Source organism: Pongo abelii, chromosome 1 (assembly GCF_028885655.2).
Source record: "Pongo abelii isolate AG06213 chromosome 1, NHGRI_mPonAbe1-v2.0_pri, whole genome shotgun sequence".
Classification (NCBI taxonomy): Eukaryota; Metazoa; Chordata; class Mammalia; order Primates; family Hominidae; genus Pongo; species Pongo abelii.
In genome coordinates, this window is record NC_071985.2 from 164,177,150 (window position 1) to 164,196,476 (window position 19,327).

General features: G+C 37.8%; 1 long non-coding RNA gene across 1 annotated transcript; it reads left to right on the forward strand.

Moving 5' to 3' along the window:
- The first annotated feature begins 1,533 nt into the window (after positions 1 to 1,533).
- LOC129050659 (uncharacterized) lies at positions 1,534 to 17,901 on the forward strand. The gene is made up of 4 exons (XR_008514349.1): positions 1,534 to 1,640; positions 2,406 to 2,542; positions 16,559 to 16,694; positions 17,720 to 17,901. It is a non-coding gene; the product is annotated as an uncharacterized LOC129050659 (long non-coding RNA).
- Positions 17,902 to 19,327: the final 1,426 nt, after the last annotated feature.

The window sequence follows — 19,327 nt, forward strand, 5'->3', positions numbered from 1 at the left end:
CTGAACATAAATTTATATTAGGGAGTATAATTAACAGAAATGCTACAAAGCACATTTATTAACACTCAGTATATAGACCACCTTTACATGTTGAAAACTCCTGATGACCTCTACTCTGTAAAGCTCATCACTTTACCTGAAAACACTTCTGCTTTCCTGGCTGGAAATTTGGAATCTACTTGCTGTGGTTCCCAGGACTCCAGTACAGACGCTAAATTCTTTCTTTTGCCAGATTTCTGAATGAGAAAATTTCTGGAATATTTTACTTAATGTGTTCCTTTCCCACAAAAGAACATATACTGAATTTTGATTCTGGGCAGAAAACCCTCACTGATATCTGCTTCAGCACTGATTTCTTAGCTCAAGGAATATTCAGATGCAATATCTGAAGGTAGTATTTTTTCTTTGGAACCATAATAGCCATATTAGTGCTAAAATATTAGTGCAACAGATATCTCCTATTATTATGCCAATCCCTCATTCTATATCCAAGCATTGAGCCAACTTTGAGCTTTACCTCAACCTTTACCTCTTCCTCAGCCTCAATATTTCCTTGAGTCTTCCTCATCACTCTATCCCTAATGTTAACTATTTTCTCCATTTCCTTGATTCCATGAAGGCATGGAATACTATTTTACTCCAAGACTCTATCAACTTGCAATTTTTCCTATTCTGTCTCTTCAGTTCCAACAGCAGAACACCACCATTCCATTAGAAAAAGGAGATCTTAGTTTGTTTTCCTATTAGTTCTTATATTCATTTTGGGCACTTCTAGGAGACTTCCATTCTCTCCATGAAGAGTCGTTTCTGGCTGCCTCTGAGCCACTCTTTCTCAATATTCCTCACCCCTCCCCAGGCCTCTCTCCCTACAGTGTCACAATGACATGTGTTGTCTTTCCCAAAAAAGTAACTGTCATTTCTGTATCCACCTTATTAAGCCAGGGTTTTGAACATTTACTTGAAAATCAAAGTTTAACATGAGGAATTCTAAGAATGTAATGATTACATCAGTGATTTGAGAAGGAAAATCAGCCGAAGAAAGGGAAAACCCTCAATTAGAAAAGAAGCAGTGTGGTCCCTAAAGTAATGAGGAGAAATCTCACTGTTCTGATATGTATCTATTTAGTCCTATAACTCTTTAAGTAGTTCTTCAACTTGGTATCCAACGATGCCAAAACATTAATAGCTTTCTAAGGATAAATTTCTCCATAGTTTTGCATATGCTATTCTCCTGAGCAGAATTCTGCATCCCTGGCCCCACTGATTGAATATTTCCTTTGTTGTGCTTTGGACCTCTTGATAAGCCACCACATCCTATTTGAATATTCAGCACAAATGTCACCAATTACTTGGTGACATTGAAGCCAACTATTGCTTATTCCAACCACCTGGCATATATCCCTCACCAATGCCGCACTCGTCTCACTCTACTGAAGCAGCTTGTTCATTTGTCCATTAGGTGTGAGCTTTTTGAGGTCACAGACTTAATTGTTGTGTCTCAGCTTGTGGCACAGTGCATGACATGGAGCACAGGCTCAATAAATGAACAGTCCCCAGGAAATATTTTCAGCAGCCATCAGTCTGCATGACTCCTTCAGGTTCCCCTTCAACCTTCCAGTTACTTTTGAACCTTTTTTAAAGTCAGTATCTTAGTCAGCTTGGGCAGCTATAACAAAATACCATAGCATAGGTGGCTGGTCAACAACAGAAATGTATTTTTTACAGTTCTGGAGGCTGGAAGTAAGAGATCATGGTGATACTATGGTCAGGTTCTGGTGAGAGATCTCTTTCAGGTTGCACATAGCTGACTTCTTCTATCATTGCACGGTGGAAGGAGACTGAGGTAGTTCCTTGCCTCTTCTTGTAAGGACACTAATCCCCTTAATGAGGTTCCACCCTCATAACCTAGTTATCTCCTAAAAGCCCCATCTTCAAATACCATCATATTGGGTAACATTACAGGTAAACTTGCAATGACATTACAGATAAACAGCCACACTGAGTTATAATAGGTAGAATTAGTAATGTCATACAACCTCAGACATCTGAAAAGGAAAATTAATACAGCAGAAAAATAAGATATCCCATTAGAAAAGAGATAAAAATATTGATAGGCATTTGGACTCATAGCTTCGTCTTACAGAGTAAGCTTGACATAGTCAGGCATCTTGATGTTTATGCTTGGTGGATATATAGGACAGCTTCTGACTCAGCATGTTAATTCTAGAAAGACAAAAATCTTTCCAGAAAGATCACATTCAATAAATTGCTCCAGTGGTCAAAAAAGGATATAAAGATAGAAGAAGCATCAACATAAAAAATTGCATTCAGAAAAAAAAAAAACTCTGCAGCTGGAAGGGAAAAATGCCCAATACAAATTCAAATTTTTTTACTGTCTTTTATAGAACAAGACAGCCCTATACAAGTCCTCACAGCAGGACCACAGCTGGTACCTCTAGCAATGCCTGGGAAGCCTTCGTTCTTTGTATTTTAAAAAAGCAGCTCATGAAAACCCAGCATCCATTTCAAGCAACTGTAATTGGTAAGAACCAAAAAATGTGAAATTTTATTGTTCATGAAATTGGTTTTTCAAATAAGAAGCCTCACGCTGCATAGAGGTCTCTTGTTTGTGACACAAGAGTCTTCAGAGAAAGTTGAATGAATGTATGTAGATGGAGTCCTCGTAGGTCAAAATGGTTACATTGTCTTGAATGAGGACTTGGACCTCAACTGCTCTCATGGTATTTGCTAACTACCAGTGACAGATTTTAAGAAGTCTATGCTATGGATGCCGAATTATAAGAAGTCTATGCTATGGATGCTGAATTACTGGACATTCTGCTCACTGGGAAAGTTTACATAGGGTGATTTAAAGGGATGTTTCCAATACTGCAAACTTTCCTCTTGAAAAACAAGTATAATGTACTGATTGTTTTTTTACCTCAGGGATGAAAAAGAATCTATGTAGTGAGATGTGGAGAGAAACCTATAAAGAGAAACCTAAAGAAACCTTTATAGGTTTGTTTTCTTTAAAGCAACAAGAGAAGAGTAGTTCAAAGTTTCTAAGCAGCTTCTAGACTTCAAACCAAAATGGAAGATTCAGTATGGTTATGCCTGCATCCAACTCAATTTACTGAATTCATAAAATTACAAAATAATAAAGTAGACTTTTAGAGGATGTACCTGGGAAATTTTTTTACCCCAAAATTCTATTTTCACATGTGAGGAAATTGAAGTACCAAAAGGTTGTGACTTTTCAAGAAAGTGACAAGAATGATAACTCACATTTTCTCATTATATGATATATTCAGTTGCAGGCAATTACACTATTTCTCAAAACCTGGTAAAGTAATTAGATACATTACTTTAATAATTACATATACTGGAAAAAGAATCAAAGTTCTGGTTATAATGGAAAAGACTATCATACATAACACACCTGTAACATAATCCTACACATAAAAGTTCAACTTTCAGTGAATTGTGAATGAAACATTTTGATCTCCATGTTTACTTTTTGTAATATTTTTCAACTTCTTTGCAAACAGATTAGAGAAACAAGGTGCTATCTGTTGGGGACATTCATCCGAAAAGTACATACAATGACCAACACAGTATCAGGCATTTTGAATTTTTATCTCCCCGGACCACAGCCTCAATTATTACTGAAAATCATTGAGCATTTACTATGGTTCATTCCTTATTTCTCATCCCTTGCTTATTTCTCAACGTTTCTCTCAGGAAAGAGAGGTTCAGTGAATGTACTGGACCTTATCTGTTGGTTCTCAGCATTTATTCCCACTGCCTTTCATGTTGTTCAGCAATTACAAGCTAGAAAACCACTTAGCACTGGCTGTCTTGCAAATAGGATTGTGTATACAATTAGGTTTCTTTCAACGAAATGTACTCCTTCAAGATTTGGGAGGTGGAAAGCATGTGGGAGTCATTTCCCCAAAGTTCCAACAAATGTCCATGATGGAGATGACTGTACTCTTTGCTCTGGTGTTCCATGGGTGTGAGGCAGCTGTGACTGTGACTGCAGCACCAGTAGTGTCTTGATGGTTTTCACCTACAGGAGCTAGATCTTGCAATCAGTAGTTCACTAGTAGACCTCCTGACTTTGCTTCTCCATAGACCCTCCAATCATTTTATAAGCACCTAATTCCTTACATTAAAACCCTTACTTCTAGAAAGACATGGAATTGTTTCTTTTCCCTGCACTAACTCCTAATAGGGTAACCATCGGAAAGAGAAACCTTCCAGCATCTCAAATCCTTTGCCTGATTTATTTCCATAAATAAACCAGGAGACTGGAAAGGATGGGAGGAAGACATTGTCACAGGAGCCTGAATCATGGGCAGAGTCTGGATTGTTGAGAGAGGACACAGTAATAAACCAAGAGCCTGGAGTGGGAAGGCAATTCCTAGTTATTTAGTACCTACTGATTTTTGGATAAAGACTTAAATCCTTAAGATGGCCCATAAGAAAAGCCTTTGTGCCTTCTTTCCTAGCTCTGTGCTCTGTAGCCACTTGACTTTGTTTTGGGTCCTTGAACCATCATGTCATCTCCCATTTTAAAGAATTTGTAAATGCTCTAGCCTTTCACTGAAATACATGCCTTACCTATCAGTCCCCTCTCTTCCCACTCCACCTTTTCTCTAAAGCCCTGCTGTCTGCACTGGTGCTCTTTACATACTCCATTCCTCCCCTTTTTTTCTGATCTCATTTCAAATTTCAATTCCTCAAGGAAACCTTGCCCTAATCCCAGAGACCGGATGAGGATCTTCATGTATACATTTTATAGCACTTAACACAGTTTGTATTTTTACTTTGTGTACAGGTACCAGCTGTTCCCACTGCATTCTTTCTGAAATCCCAACCCACAGAATCATGAGATAAAATAGTAATAAAATGTTTCAAGCTACTAAGTTTTGGGATAGTTGTCTACAGCAATAGATAACTGGAAAAATCTACCTGTAATAATTGTTTTGATTGAAAAATTTATTTGTTGGCAAGCACTGGTTGAATAAATGAATTTCCAATTAAATAGATACATATTAAAGTAATGAGTGTCCATTCTATTCCTGACAGATTAGCAATGATAAGCAAGGTTGATCATATCTATCACATTAAAAAGACTACAGAAAAATAATATTCTTAGATATCATTGGCAGAAATGTAAATTGGAACAACCTCTTGGAGAACAATTTAGAAATCTCTGTTAGAAGGCCAAACATCTATTTGCTTTAGTCATGCTAGTCTACTTCTAGGAAGGTACCCCACAGACATACTCATATGAGTGCAGAAACACATGCTCAAGTACATTCCCTATGGAGTTTTTGTGATGGTAAAATCCTGGAAATAATATAAATGCCTATCAATAGAAGACTACTTACATAGATTATGATATATCTATTAAATGGAAGAATTTCCCTTTATTGATAAGTGTGAAGTAAAACCTATAAGTACTGATAGCAAATTATCTCTGAAATGCATTGTTAAATGAGAAAAGCAAGATGCAGAATACTACTCATTGTAAAAAAATGTGTAAAATAAATGGATAAGTGGTTTGTGTATAAGCACACTATTTTTAGGAAGCTGATTAAGAAACTGGTGACATTGATTGTCATTGGGAGGTGGAGCAGGGGTCTGGAATAGTGGAAAATTTACTTTTCACTGAGCACACATTGGTACTGTTAGTTCTTTTTCCACATATGCTTATTTTGCTGTTTCAATTTAGAAGGACTCCAGCACCTTATTAATCAAAATTATCAACTGATACATGAGAGTACAAAAAGCTGTTATTGCAAAGACATCATGATAGATGTTTTCTTAAACTCACAACAGTCATCTCTAACAAAGAATAGACAAGCTAAGGAATGTTTCAAGTGAGAAGAAACTATTTCTCTCTAGAATTCTGGAAAATTAGTAAACCTTAAGAGTTTTGCAACCTTATTTCAAGCCTTAGTCTAGCTCTTAACTTTTGAGGCTCAGTTTTTTTTTCCTGGAATATAATTCAGAATAATGTTCATATAACCACACATCTTTACATTTGTTTGCAAGCAAAAGCCCAAAAGGACTTGCAGGCAGCATTGTGATACTAGATTTGCCTGCAGCTTTCCCACTCTAATCAAAGTTACCACCAGACGGGCTTATTTTCAAGCATTTCTATTAATGCACCACAGATTAATTAAGCTTTAAAACCTGGCACAGATTTCTTCACAATTTTTTTAAAATTAAATTACCAGCAAATCCCTCCTTCGCCATTACCTGCCATTCAGTGTCTTTGTAAAAATAATTGGCTTTATAAATAATTCAGATCTGTCTATTATTTTCATGAGTAAATGCAAGATCTCCACAAAGCCTATTTGTATTATTTATTTTTCAAAAAGGTAAAATGATTGCTTGGATAAGGCATAGAGGGAAGAAAAACTTCCCTATTGAATTAATGTAATGCAAAGATCCAGAACTGAAAGCAATGATAAAAGATGTTTCTTGCTCTATTATTTTTGTTTTCATGCTGCTTCCTTCTTAATAATTACAAAAAATAAGTTACTCGAATCTGCTTTCTTTTTTAAAGAAACACAGTTGAAATTTTTTTCCTTTCCTTTCCTGTTTTTAGTTTCTTTCTCCTTCCTTCTCTTCTCTCCTTTCAGTTATAACTCCCAGCTATAATATGCAATCACATTCTATTTTAATAAGACTTGATTTAAATTCATCCTTAGAATTCTTTATTTCTACATGAAGTCTTACTCATATACCAAAATTGATACTGAATGCATCTTTTTTCTAAGTTCTGATCCTCTAAAGTACTTTCCAACAGGATGATAAGATGTAACTCTATCACTTTCTGGCATATATTTTTAAATCATTTTGTGCCTACAAAGGTGGTGTACTAGTTTTCTATTGCTGCCATAACAGATTAACTTAAACTTAGCTACTTAAACCATATAAATTTATTATCTTATAATACCTGTAGACCAGAAGCCTGACATAGGTCTCACAGTGTGTGTTAGTCTGTATTGTCTAGAGACACAAATAAAATTAACCTTCACACTGGGCTAAAATCACCGTGTCAGTAGGGCTGTGTTCCTTTCAGGAAACTCTAGGGAAGAATCTATTTATTTTCTTTTTCCAGCTTCTGGAGGTTGCCTGCATTCCTTAGCCTGTGGCCTTTTTCTCCAACTTCAAAGCTAGCAAAAGTGGGCTGAGTCCCCACATCACATCTTATCTCATAAAAATTGCTTTTATTGAAAAATATATTTGTTGACAAGCACTTGTTGAAAGAATTAATGTCTAATTAAATAAATACATGTTAAAGTAACTAGTATCCATTCTATTCCTGACGGATTAACAGTGATAAACAAGGTTGATCCTACCCATCACATTAAAAAGACTACAGCAAAATAATACTCTTAGATACGATTGGTGGAAGTGTACTCTTACCTACTCTTCTACTTCCCTCACCCACTTTTAATGGCTTCTGTGATTACATTAGGCTACCCAGATCATCCAATATAATTCCACATGAAAACTTAATTCCGCTTTGCCATGTAAGGTAACATATTCACAGGTTCTGGAAATTGGGATGTGAACATTTTGGGGACCATTATTCTGCCTCTCACAGGAGATGTTGCACCATGGAGAGTGCATGGGTTTCAGGCTCAGGTGAATCTATACTACAATCCAAGTGCACTCTCTCACCCAGTAAATGAGTTTAGCCAGATAACCTCTCTGAGACTTAGTTTTCTATTTGCAAAATGAATTAAATAATTTCTAAATTGTGATAGTTTTTGAGGACTAGGAGTAATATAAAATGCCTAGATTGTGGTAAAAAGAAAGTTAAGAGTGGCCATTATCATTCTTATCTATTTTTATTTGATCTTTACTTTTTTATGACATATATTATTCAAATGATATTTATTAATTAGTTTATTATCAGATTATCACATGTAGAGAATAGTGAGCAGGAGGTACAGAGAAACCTGCATAGTAGAAGGGAAGGTGATTTCAATAAGGTTAAGGCCTTATGTGGTAGGATTGATGCCAGAGTGAGTAATCACTGTATTTGTATTGGCTACTTCCTGGGAATATAAGCAGAAAAAAATACAAAAACAAAACAAATACTCATTCTTGTTGGCCCAGTTAAATTAAATATGCCACTTCTGGCTCTACTCAGTACCTTCTCAATTAAAGACACTCAGAGTTCACTTACCCTAAGTAAGGGTCTACACAGGCTACTTACACATTGCTTAAAAAATTATCTCGGACAAAATGCATGATATGCTTGACAATCATGTTGTGTTAAACTGTATGCTCCAAGAAGGCAGGGGTTGGACATGTCTTGTTCAATATAAATTTCCTGGCACCTTCTCAGGTACCCACCACAGAGTAAACACTCCATAAATATTTGTTGGATAAAATGAAAAGAAGTAGGCATAAAACCTGGATATTTAGTCCGTTTACCTGGACTGCATGTTTGTGAAGTCAGCTGGTATCTCTCAGTTGCTCAGTTTACCTCTAAAAGAGTTTGTGCTATTACCCTGAGTCCAAATTAATAAAAGCTTCATTATCAATAATACCTATTATGTGCAGACACAACAAAAGTTTTTCCTGTGCTCTGTAATTAAGTCTTACGAATCTGTGTAGCAGGTGTTCCTTTCCACATTTGAGAGCTGAGTCACTCATGGGTCAGAGAAGTCATTCAATGTGTTCAAAGTCATCCACCTTTTAATGGCAGACCTGATATTAAGCCTAGGCTTTTTTTGATTCGAAAGATCATGCTGTTTGACTTTTGCGGGCTTTTACGAAACAAATTTTTTTGAGCATTTGTGTTATGTGTTAAGCTTCTTATAAGTGCTGGGAATACAAAGATGAAAATGTAAGACCAGGCCATATCCTCAAAAGCACAACTGTAACATGATGTGTTAACAGGTATATTAGCAGTATAAATATAGTACTATAGGGAGCACAGAGATGACAGCAATTATTTAGCATTCAGGGAATTAGAAAATTTTCTTCCTCCAAATTTTTGCATGTACTTATCCCAGTTCCCAGAACACTGTTCCTTTTCTTATTGATAGCCTACCCTTGGATTTCAGTGTAAACATCAGTCATACCAGTTATTCCACAACACTGAAGGCAAACCTAAATATTTCTGCTCATTATTTCCAAAGTTATAATTTCTCTATAATTATTGCTTAAATCTATTTTGTATGTGCCAGACATAATATCATATGTTTGACATTAATGATCTCATTTAATGACTAAAACCATAGCAGAGATAAGAAAACTGAGGTTAAAAGTTGGTAAATGTCTCGTAGTTACACAGATGGCATAGAATGGAGCTAGTATTTAAATCTAGACAGTTTGTCTAGATTATCATACCTGTCGAGGTACAGATTACACAGTTATATCATTGCTGATTGATGGCCTATCTGCTCTAAAGTAGAGAACAAAAGCTGTAAGAAAAAGAATCTGGCTTATTTTGCTCACCTGTGTATCTTTAGTTCCTAAATTTATGGTTGAAGGTAATCTGGACCTTGAAGAATTAGATGGAATTTGCTAGAATCTGAGAAAGAAAGTGATTTTGACATCAGTATGATTAATTGATTAGTTTTAGAGTGAGTAGCACCAAGGAAACCAATGGGAAGACTGTCTACAATTACCCAAGTGATGCAAGTACTAACTAGAACAGGAGTCATGAAACACTTTTTTGTGGAAAGCCTGATTGATAACAAATATTTTAGACTTTGCAACTACTCAACTCAGTCATTGTAATGCCAAAAAAGCCACAGACAATGCATAAACATATGAACATGGATGTGTTCCAATAAAACTTTCTTAGCAAAAACAGTTGGCATACTCCCCCACAGGCAGTTGTTTGCTGACCCTGAAATAGAATACTGGTAATGTAACTGGAGGGTATGTGTTTTGACAGTCTTGTGTTATGCTGTGGTGGAAGTGAGTGAGAACTAGAGAAACATTTCAATGACAAAACTGGCAGGACTTGTTGACTGACAAACTATGAAGAATTAGAAAAGGAATAGCTGAAGATAATCCTGATTTCATAAAACCAAAGAAGATTAATTAGTTTAAAAGTCAAGAATAATAACATGAATTCAAAGTCCAAAAAAGTGAGTTTCACATGGAAAATAGCATCCGATAATTTCTAAAGCCCAGAATAAAAGTGAATAGACATATATAGAAGAGCTCTGTCATGTACTTTTATAAGTCCATTATAGGACTCCATTATTACCCATCCCAATCCTTATGTTTGGTTACTTAATTCTGAAGTCATTTTTTATGATTCATATTTCCTTCAGTTCTTATCAAGAAGAGCACAAGCTAAACTGTTCAAGCAGTAAGTCACATAGTCCAGTTCACAATTTAATTCACCAGGAAAAATTCCAAAAATGTACCTTTTAAGATCTTTTGGGAAACCAGTGCTTAGAGAAAATTTTCCTTTGAGTTTTCAACAAACTCACAAAATTATAATTTCTACAGATGAGATTTTGTCCCTGACTGAAGGTTTTCTATTTGGCATAGTGCAAAGAGGCAATCTAGGTATTAAAAGTTATGCCAAAAGATGAATTCATCCCACTGCATTCAAAGGTATCTTTAGAAAGAATATGAAAGATGGGCCTGGGTGAACATTCATTGGTTTTGATTTAGTAGTTACACCCCTTTGCATTACACAAAGGCTCTTTTTGAAATGTTCCTACCACAAAATCTCATTTTATGATAGGAATTTGGGTACCAGATGGACTTTATGGATAATATTAATAAGCAGTACTTGCTACAAGTTACTTTCAAACTGATAGCCTGTACTGATATCCAGGTTTAAGAGAAAACACGTTTTCTTCTCCATTTTTTTTAAAGGCAGTTGAACGAACCAAACAATATGAGGAGCTTGATCAAACAACTCTCTTTTTTGTGAGATGTAGTGATGGTCTTGAAGCACATAGAAATAGGAAGTGAAGGGAGAGCCTTTGCCAATAAATGCATCATCAGAATTTATAAATTGGCTTGGGAAGGAAGGGATGGAATATCAGAATCTAGTTACTTGTCATCAGTCTTTCGACTCTTACAAAAATATGAGTCATCCTCTCACATAACTCATATGAACTCTGAGTAGCAAGAAATTCTGGAAACTTAGAAGTGTCACTAGGGGAATAAGGAGGACAAGCCAGGGCTGAGAACACAAATTGGGCTATAGGGCTGTGTCCTCCCCAGACAGTAGTCCAATTGATAGTGCTCAAGCAGTAGAATAAACAGGCTTTTGGGAGCATTCAGCCATGATGTAGAAAAGACCAGATCTGGCCTTCAGAGAAGAGATTTGGCAAAGCCCAGGTCATGGGTCAAAAGGGGTATATCCTTTGACATAGGCAGCCCTGGTAGAAGGCCTATGGAGACAATCAAACAGCAAAGTGAACAGCCAACCCCACAAAGATGGGCTATGGAAGGCTGGACATCACTGATGTCATAGGTGCCTAGGATCTACTCCAGATGCACTGGGTACTGATGCAATGGCAATGAAACAAATTCATAACTCTGGTTCTTTACCCTTCACTCTGATGGTTAAGGCTGATGCCATAGTTAATGATTGATCAGTTGTGGCCTCTGAATAAGTTGAGAAGGCAAAGCCAACCCTCTTCCTCCTCTTCACCTTCAGTCTTGAGGAAATTGTCCAGTGTCTCTTTGAATTTAGATAATAGTATTGGCTAACAAATATTAGTTCTTACTATGTGCAGACACTATTCTATGTTTTTACATGGTGCCTAATTCTTATAGCTCTATAGAAAAGTATTATACCCATTCATAGTTTAGGAAAGTGAAATTAAAAGAAGGTTAAATGGTTCATCCAAACCTAAGTGGTAAGGCCTGCAAGAGGAATAGTTAGAACATTATTGCTGCTTTCTAGAGAGGCCCACTCTACTCTAGATACAGAATCAGTACATATTAGTCACCCAACAAGATGGATGCTGTGGTAAAACAACGAACCAACTCCATAGGAGGAGAGCACAGCTTTTCCTGGAGAGATCAGAAAAGACTTCTCAAAAGAAGTTGACCTTTGATCTAAAATCCCAGGCCTTAATCTCCAGTAAGGGGAGGTCCTGAAAGTGGTGGGAGCCCAAAGAGGTATTACCATGATGGTTGTCTGTGAATAAGGGGAACAATGATGTAGCTGGGAAGGAAGCTGAATCCTGGAGTTAGGAGAACCTGAACTGTGTACCAAACAGAAGGATAAAAGTCAAGTAGAAAACAACCAGGGGGCTTGTGTGAATAAAACAAGAAACAAGGAATGGAGTGAGGGAATTCAACCCAGGAAATAAAAACACTGAACAAAAGATAAGATATTTCCTTTTGCAAAAATGTTATTTGTAGACCCGTCACTTTGCACATTATCTAATGTTCACTAAAAATATTGCACCACATCAGGCACGTAGTTTAGAAGGTGAGCATGGCTTGACCTGGCATGAAAATGGTGTAAGGATATTCTACATCCAAGAAATAACATGTGCAAATGTGTCCAGCCAAAAAGTAATGTGATACGGTTAGTGTGCCATAGTTAATGAAGTAAGTATTTTAACAGAGCTTGAATAAAGTATATTAGTGAACATGGAGCCCCAGAGGGATTGGAGAGGTGGGTGTTAACCACGGCATGTTGAAAGGCCTTTATAGTACATTATAGGAGTTGAATATATTGCATATTTGCTTTCAGTCATGGAATGCCACCTTCTGGTTTGCATTTTAGAATATCATTCTCACAGCATTGTGAGGTCAGGGAACATACTGGAGGAAGAAGAATTAGGATGTGGTTGCAAATGCCAGGCAAGCTAAGAATGCACAAAGAGGAAGGAGTGATAGCATTTCCCTTGTAGAAATGCTACTTACATGCTATTGTTTTATTTTCGAAGGACATTCTCCTTAATCCTAACAACTACACTACACTGCAAGGCAGATATATAATAACATCAGTTCACAGTATTGAACCCTTACCATGCCAAGTACCAAATCTTAGAGAGGCATTTAAGCACATTAGTAAAATTTTCAGCACTTAGTACCTCTGAGTCCTAGAGAAATGTATCTCCCTATCCCTCAATTTTCTCATCTATAAAACTAGAATGTTTCATAATGTTGTGAAGAATAAATATTACATTAAAAGTACTTGGAACAATTCCTTGCACATAGTAAGCAGTCAAAAATGTTAGCCTTATCATGTTTAAATTTTGCAGTGTCTTTTATTACTCTTTTAGTATCATATTACAGATGAGGAAATAGAATCAAAGAGAATGTAAATATAACTTGCTAATGGTAAAAACACAGCCTATTCTGATTCCTGATCTTACTCGGGAGAGAAAGGGTGCATGATTTTCAACCAGCGCAACATCCAATTTTATTATAATAGGTGAGGAGCTGTGGATGAGGGGAATGCCATCATCTAAGACTTATCTATTAGTGGCTTCAATGAAAGTGCTTCCCAAGCCAAGCAGGGATTCTTCTCCTTACCTAATTCACTGCACTGCTTCTTGGAATCCTTTCACAGCATTTTTATCTTCCCTGACATTTAATTTGTAATCCCAGGAAACCAGAAACTTTCACATATGCAGTTGCCTAGGCTTCAAAGCAGGGAACACTCCCTTAACTAGGCAACAGATATTTCCAGCAAAAACCTCAGTCAGTGAACATGGCAATATGCAGTGGGAATTCAGTGAAGCTTGCAATGAGTCAGCCAGATTTCTCTGCCCAGAGCTGTTCAGGGTTGATAGCACCATGTAAACAGAAAAATTAAGCATGTAGGTTGAACACAATTATGATAAAGGCAGAGGCCTACACTCCTTTAAAACTATTGTTAGTTCAATAGTATTGTCTATGCAATATTAATCATAAGAGTAAAGCTAGTTTTTAGGGTTGATTTTATATACTGTGTCACACAGGCAAGGCTCCAACAGTCGTGGTGATTTGTCAAGGTCAAACAGCTAATATACGAATTTCCTATGGCTGCTGCAACAAATTTCCACAAACAGCGGCTTAAAACAATGCTAATTACTTTTCTTACAATTCTGGAATCAGAAGTCCAAAATGACTCTTACTAGGCCAAAAATAAGGGAGTGTTTCTTTCTGGAGACTCTAGAGACCCTGTTTCCTTGCCTTTCCCATCTACTAGAGGCTGCCTACATAGCCTGGCTCATGGTTGCCTTCCTCAATCTTCAAAGCTCACAACTTCATCACTCTAACCTCTGCCTTCATGGTCACATATCACAGACTCTGTCAATTTAAAAACCACAAGATCCACACATTTAGAAAAGGAGATGTTATTTCTTGTAAAGGGTTGCAGCCTACACATGACCATTTCACAGAGTCGGAAGCATAGTCTCTGGCAAAGAGAAGAGACGGCACTTCAAAGGAGGAGAGGTTAGGCTAGGAGCTTTATGATGAACAGATTGGCTACACATACATATTTAACAGGATGTGGGAGAAGCTCTGAATATTCAGGAAGGTGGTCCTGACACAATGCGCGCTGAATAAACATGCATGTAACATACAGTCTATGTTCACTTTGACGTGGAGACTTAACACTTAGATACATGACAATTAGATCCTGTATGTCTAAATGTCTTCTCAGAACACAAAGGCACTCAAGTGTGCAGCCTCTGTAAACTGACCAAAACCTATCCATGGTCAGCGGTCTTCTAATAGGGAGAAAGTTGCTGAAATCAGTCTCTTGTCCAATCAAAGCTTTAGTTAGGGCTGGTGGGACAGGGGGCCCTCAGTTAGTCAGTGTTTAATGATTGGTAAAGTGGAAAGTTTCAACATTGCTTATTTCAAGGCCAGTATTTGTTTAGCCTCTTGCTAGAGAAAAAGGAAAAATTTGTGACAATTAGAACATAATTTATTCTTTAAGTGTAGGGGTGGATGACTTAACCCTTGCCTGGCATGGCCTTTTGTCTTGTTTGTAATTTGGTATCTGACTGCCACAAAGTCTGTCCTGTCAGTCTTATGATCTCCAGTTTAACATTGTTTTCTCTAAACTCCAAAAGGGAGGGAGTATAACCAGGTGTGTTTGACCTCCCATCCTGTTAGTTTTCAAGTTTTTTTCTGGTGTCTTCTTAGCCAAGAGGGGGTTTGTACAGTTGGTTGGGGCTTAGAATTTTATTTTTAGTTTACACCTGACTCTGGCTCTTTTGTCTCTGTCTTGCACTTATAAGGACTCTATTATTACATTGGTTTTATCTGGATAATCCAGAATAATCTCTCTATTTTAAGGTCAGCTGATTAGCCACAATAATTCCATGTATTACCTTAGTTACTCTTTGCCATGTAACCTAACATAGTCACAGGTTCTGAGGATTAGGCTATGGATATGTAGCAGGCCATTATTCTGCCTTTTACAGCTAGGAAAACTCTGTTACACATTTACTTAGTACAGAGATGCTCATGGAGGCAAAAATGAATGCAGCAAGACACTGTGAAAGTATGCCCAGCATTCACTGAGGTGGCACACCAACTCCTCAGGCCAACAGTTCATTCTCTATTTGTCAGAACCCTACATACACTTGGTCACTCAGTTAAGGAAGCTCTCCATATCCACCTCTATAACTGATGCTTCTCCCTCTTTGCCTAACACAAGCCGTTATTCTTCTATGTCACCTTTATGCCTTGTAGAAGAGACTTATCCACATAACTCTCCCAGTACTTTAAGATCCGCCATCCATTCCACTCCCAACTTTCAAGAGTTCAGCATAGAAAGTTTTATTAAATGTCCTATTGAGTGGATCTACAAATCTATATGTTAAAGGTGGTGATGATGCCAAGAGTCAAATACTGTCTTCCAGGAGGATGATTTCCATTTAATATCCATTCAAGGAGTATTTCCAGAGCACTGTGTTCCTGGTCCTATGAAAGGAGAAAGATAAGGGCACTCTCTACACTCATAGAACGTGCACTGTGATGGAGGAGGGATACAGATAAACTGCTCCAAATTGTTAAATATGCAGGGTCCATAAGAGTGTGAAGGAGAGGCATGTACTTTCAATCAAGTGATCTCTTAGGGGAAACTGTGTTTTGGTTCTGGTTTTGGTTTCCTCACTTGCAAAATGAGACTGGAATAAATTGGAGGATGCTATCGGGTCCTGGACATATTTAGTCCATAGAAGGGAGGCCAAACATATTGGCCCTGTGTGGTGGGTTTTTCTTTTCTTTTTTTGAATGAACATCAGATGTGCTGGCAACATGGAGCCTATTTACCTCCCAGCAATGATCTGAGCAGAGATGTGCATGCCTCCGGCATCTGCACATGCTCTCCAATCACCATCAGCCACTTCACTTGCTATGGCCCCCCTTACATGGAAGCCAAGTATCAGGGGCCATTTTTCAGCAGGCAGTAGGTCACCTCACTCATTCACCCTTAGTATTAGCTCATACCTAATGTGACTCTCAATTTTAATGGTCTGGTTTTCTGTTTGCTTAATTGTGTGAATAAATCAATATACCAACCTCAACCTTAGGAATTTGGAAATACAGAGATAAATAATAAATGTATCTTGCCTTTAAGACAGACACTAAACAGAGGCCAATTATAACAAACCATTGAAACAGTGGATATGTGTTAACAAGAAAGGAAGCATGAAACAGAGGACAAAGGACAGTTCTCCAAGGAGGAGACAGGCTTTACAACAGGGTGGCATCAGGTAAGCAAGGAGAAAACAACTTTGCCAGCACATTGCACACATTTGGATACAATGTAGGTTCAAAATAGGTGGTTGCTGAAGAGAATGGAGCTAAATTGAATTCTACAATGAGAAACCTGCATGTCAAAGGCAAAGAGGTGAATGATAACCTTGTGTTCTGGGAGCCATAATCATTTGACCAGGGTTGTAGCATAGAATTTACATTCAGAAGAAGGGAGATATGAGGCTGGGGAGACAGAAAAAAATTCAATAATTGATATCTTGTGTGTCAGGTTGATGAGGTTTAATTTATTTTAAAGATGATAGGGTATCATGGTAGGAGATTAAGCAGGGAACACATGGATAGATTTTAAAAGTTTTTCAAAAGATCACTGTCAAGAGAATGAATGATCAACATTAGGGGGTTATACCATAGATAGAGAAATAACTTGGGAGACTGCTGTGATAACCATGGTGAGAGAAAACCAATAGTTAAGATTTCTTTGTTGCAAATGAGAGACATTCCAAGTCAAATTCTGTTAATAAATAAGTAAGCTTATTGGCTCATGCAATGAAAGTAGTGAAGTAGGGTGGGCTTTGAAGATGGATTAATGCACTTGTCTCAGATCCATTTCTCTTTTGTTCCTAGGCTATACTTTATCTTCTGGCTGGTTTTCCTCATGTGGTGAATTAATTCAGGTTTTAAGTCTTCAGAAAATTTCCAGCAGTTGTCCCCTTGCGTCTCATTGGTGAAATGGATTATGTGCTCTTCATCTAATCTTTCATTCACAGGAATATGAAAAGCTAGGTTTAGGAGCCACTCTTTGGGATAAGGATGGTAGAATTGCCATTCAATCAATCAGACCTATCCCTGAAGTTGGGGGTTGGATTAGGTTTTTCTGAATTATCCAGGTCATATATGGGAAAGGTGTATATGGGAACAACATTTAGATTACTATTGGGAACAGGAAAGGAGTGCTTGGGAGACAGCTATCAAGAGGTACTTTGAATGATAATGGTCCATTTTTTTTTTTTTTAAATTTCAGGAATGAAGTAATGGAGAGGATAGATAAATGTTAAAAGGATGGAAGAATTGAGAGATGGTCATTGATTAATTATGAGAGGTTAAAAAAATAAAGAAATTGAGAAAGGACCCTCAACTGTCTGACATGGATAACTGGGATTCCTCAATAATGAACATATTTTAAAGTAAAGAAAATGAGTTGACAAAGCCCTGATTCTTCGTTATTCAAGTGAGGTTTAGAAATAAGCTGAATGGTTGTGTTAGAGGACCAACAAGTTCATATGCCCGCTGCATAATAACAGACCTAAACACTGAGGCAGCTGGGTTTACATCAGAGAAAGTGATTAATGATCTCAAGGTAGCTGAGGAGATGGAAGGAGACCCTCAAATCCATCTCTCCAAGGAGTTTTGGGCTGAGGCTTTATTTATTATTATTATCATTATTATTTATTTATTTTTTTTTTTTGAGACGGAATCTCACTCTGTCACCCATGCTGGAGTGCAGTGGCGCCATCTCGGCTCACTGCAAGTTCCGCCTCCCGGGTTCACGCCATTCTCCTGCCTCAGCCTCGCGAGTAGCTGGGACACGTGCCGGCACACCCGGCTAATTTCTTGTATTTTTAGTAGAGACGGGGTTTCACCGTGTTAGCCAGGATGGTCTCGATCTCCTGACCTCGTGATCCGCCCGCCTCGGCCTCCCAAAGTGCTGGGATTAGAGGCGTGAGCCACCGCGCCCGGCTGGGCCGGGGTTTTAAAGGGATTTATGGAGGGCAAGGGAATTAAAAATTGAGGCCATTCATTGGTTGGGGCAAGAGGGATGAAATCATCAGGATGTGGAAACTGCATTGTTTTGGTAAGTCAGCTTCTCCTGGGGTCCTTCAGACCAGCTGATGTCAGTAATTTCACTGGTATGCAGGCCTTGAAAGAATACCTCAGATGGGTAAATTTAATATTTCATAATGTGTAGGTTGTGACTACAAAGCAGTTAAGGGGAGCTATAATCTGTGACAGGGCTTATGTGATTCTGAGGCAGTAGGCTGTGAACAACCACGAGGACGCAGATCAGAGAACAAGCTGACCTAATGATTAATGCTGAATGTGCTGGAAGCTTGGTTTATTTTGGTTTCTCCCCCTCCCTTCTTCTATGATAAATTTTATAAAATTTATAAGGATGGTTTCAGTTGAGTCCAGATCACAAAAGAGAAGATAGGATTGGAGGTAAAGATTAGGAGCATCATGAGATCACAGATGAGATTCCCCAAGGACAGGACTATGACAAAAGCAACCTCTGAGCATGTTACAATAAAATTGTTCTTTAAAGACATGATTCTTACAAAAGGGCAACTTTTATTCTTACAAAAGGAATAAAAGAGGTCCCACTAGCTTCTGAGAGCAGCTACTTCAACCTCAAAACCAAGGAGTTCCAGCCGAGTGGCCCGGAGAGTTGATGAGCAGCTTCTTCGCCTCCCCTTAGTGCTCCTTTCAGGGAGCTAAAATGCATTACAACTGCCACTGTTGTCTGCCCTCTGGAAGTTTACAATGTGAGACAAATGTTCAGTCTATTTAGGACAGGAACTGTCTGAAAATATGCCCCTCACCATACAAGAGAAGCAATGGATTCTTAGTGTCC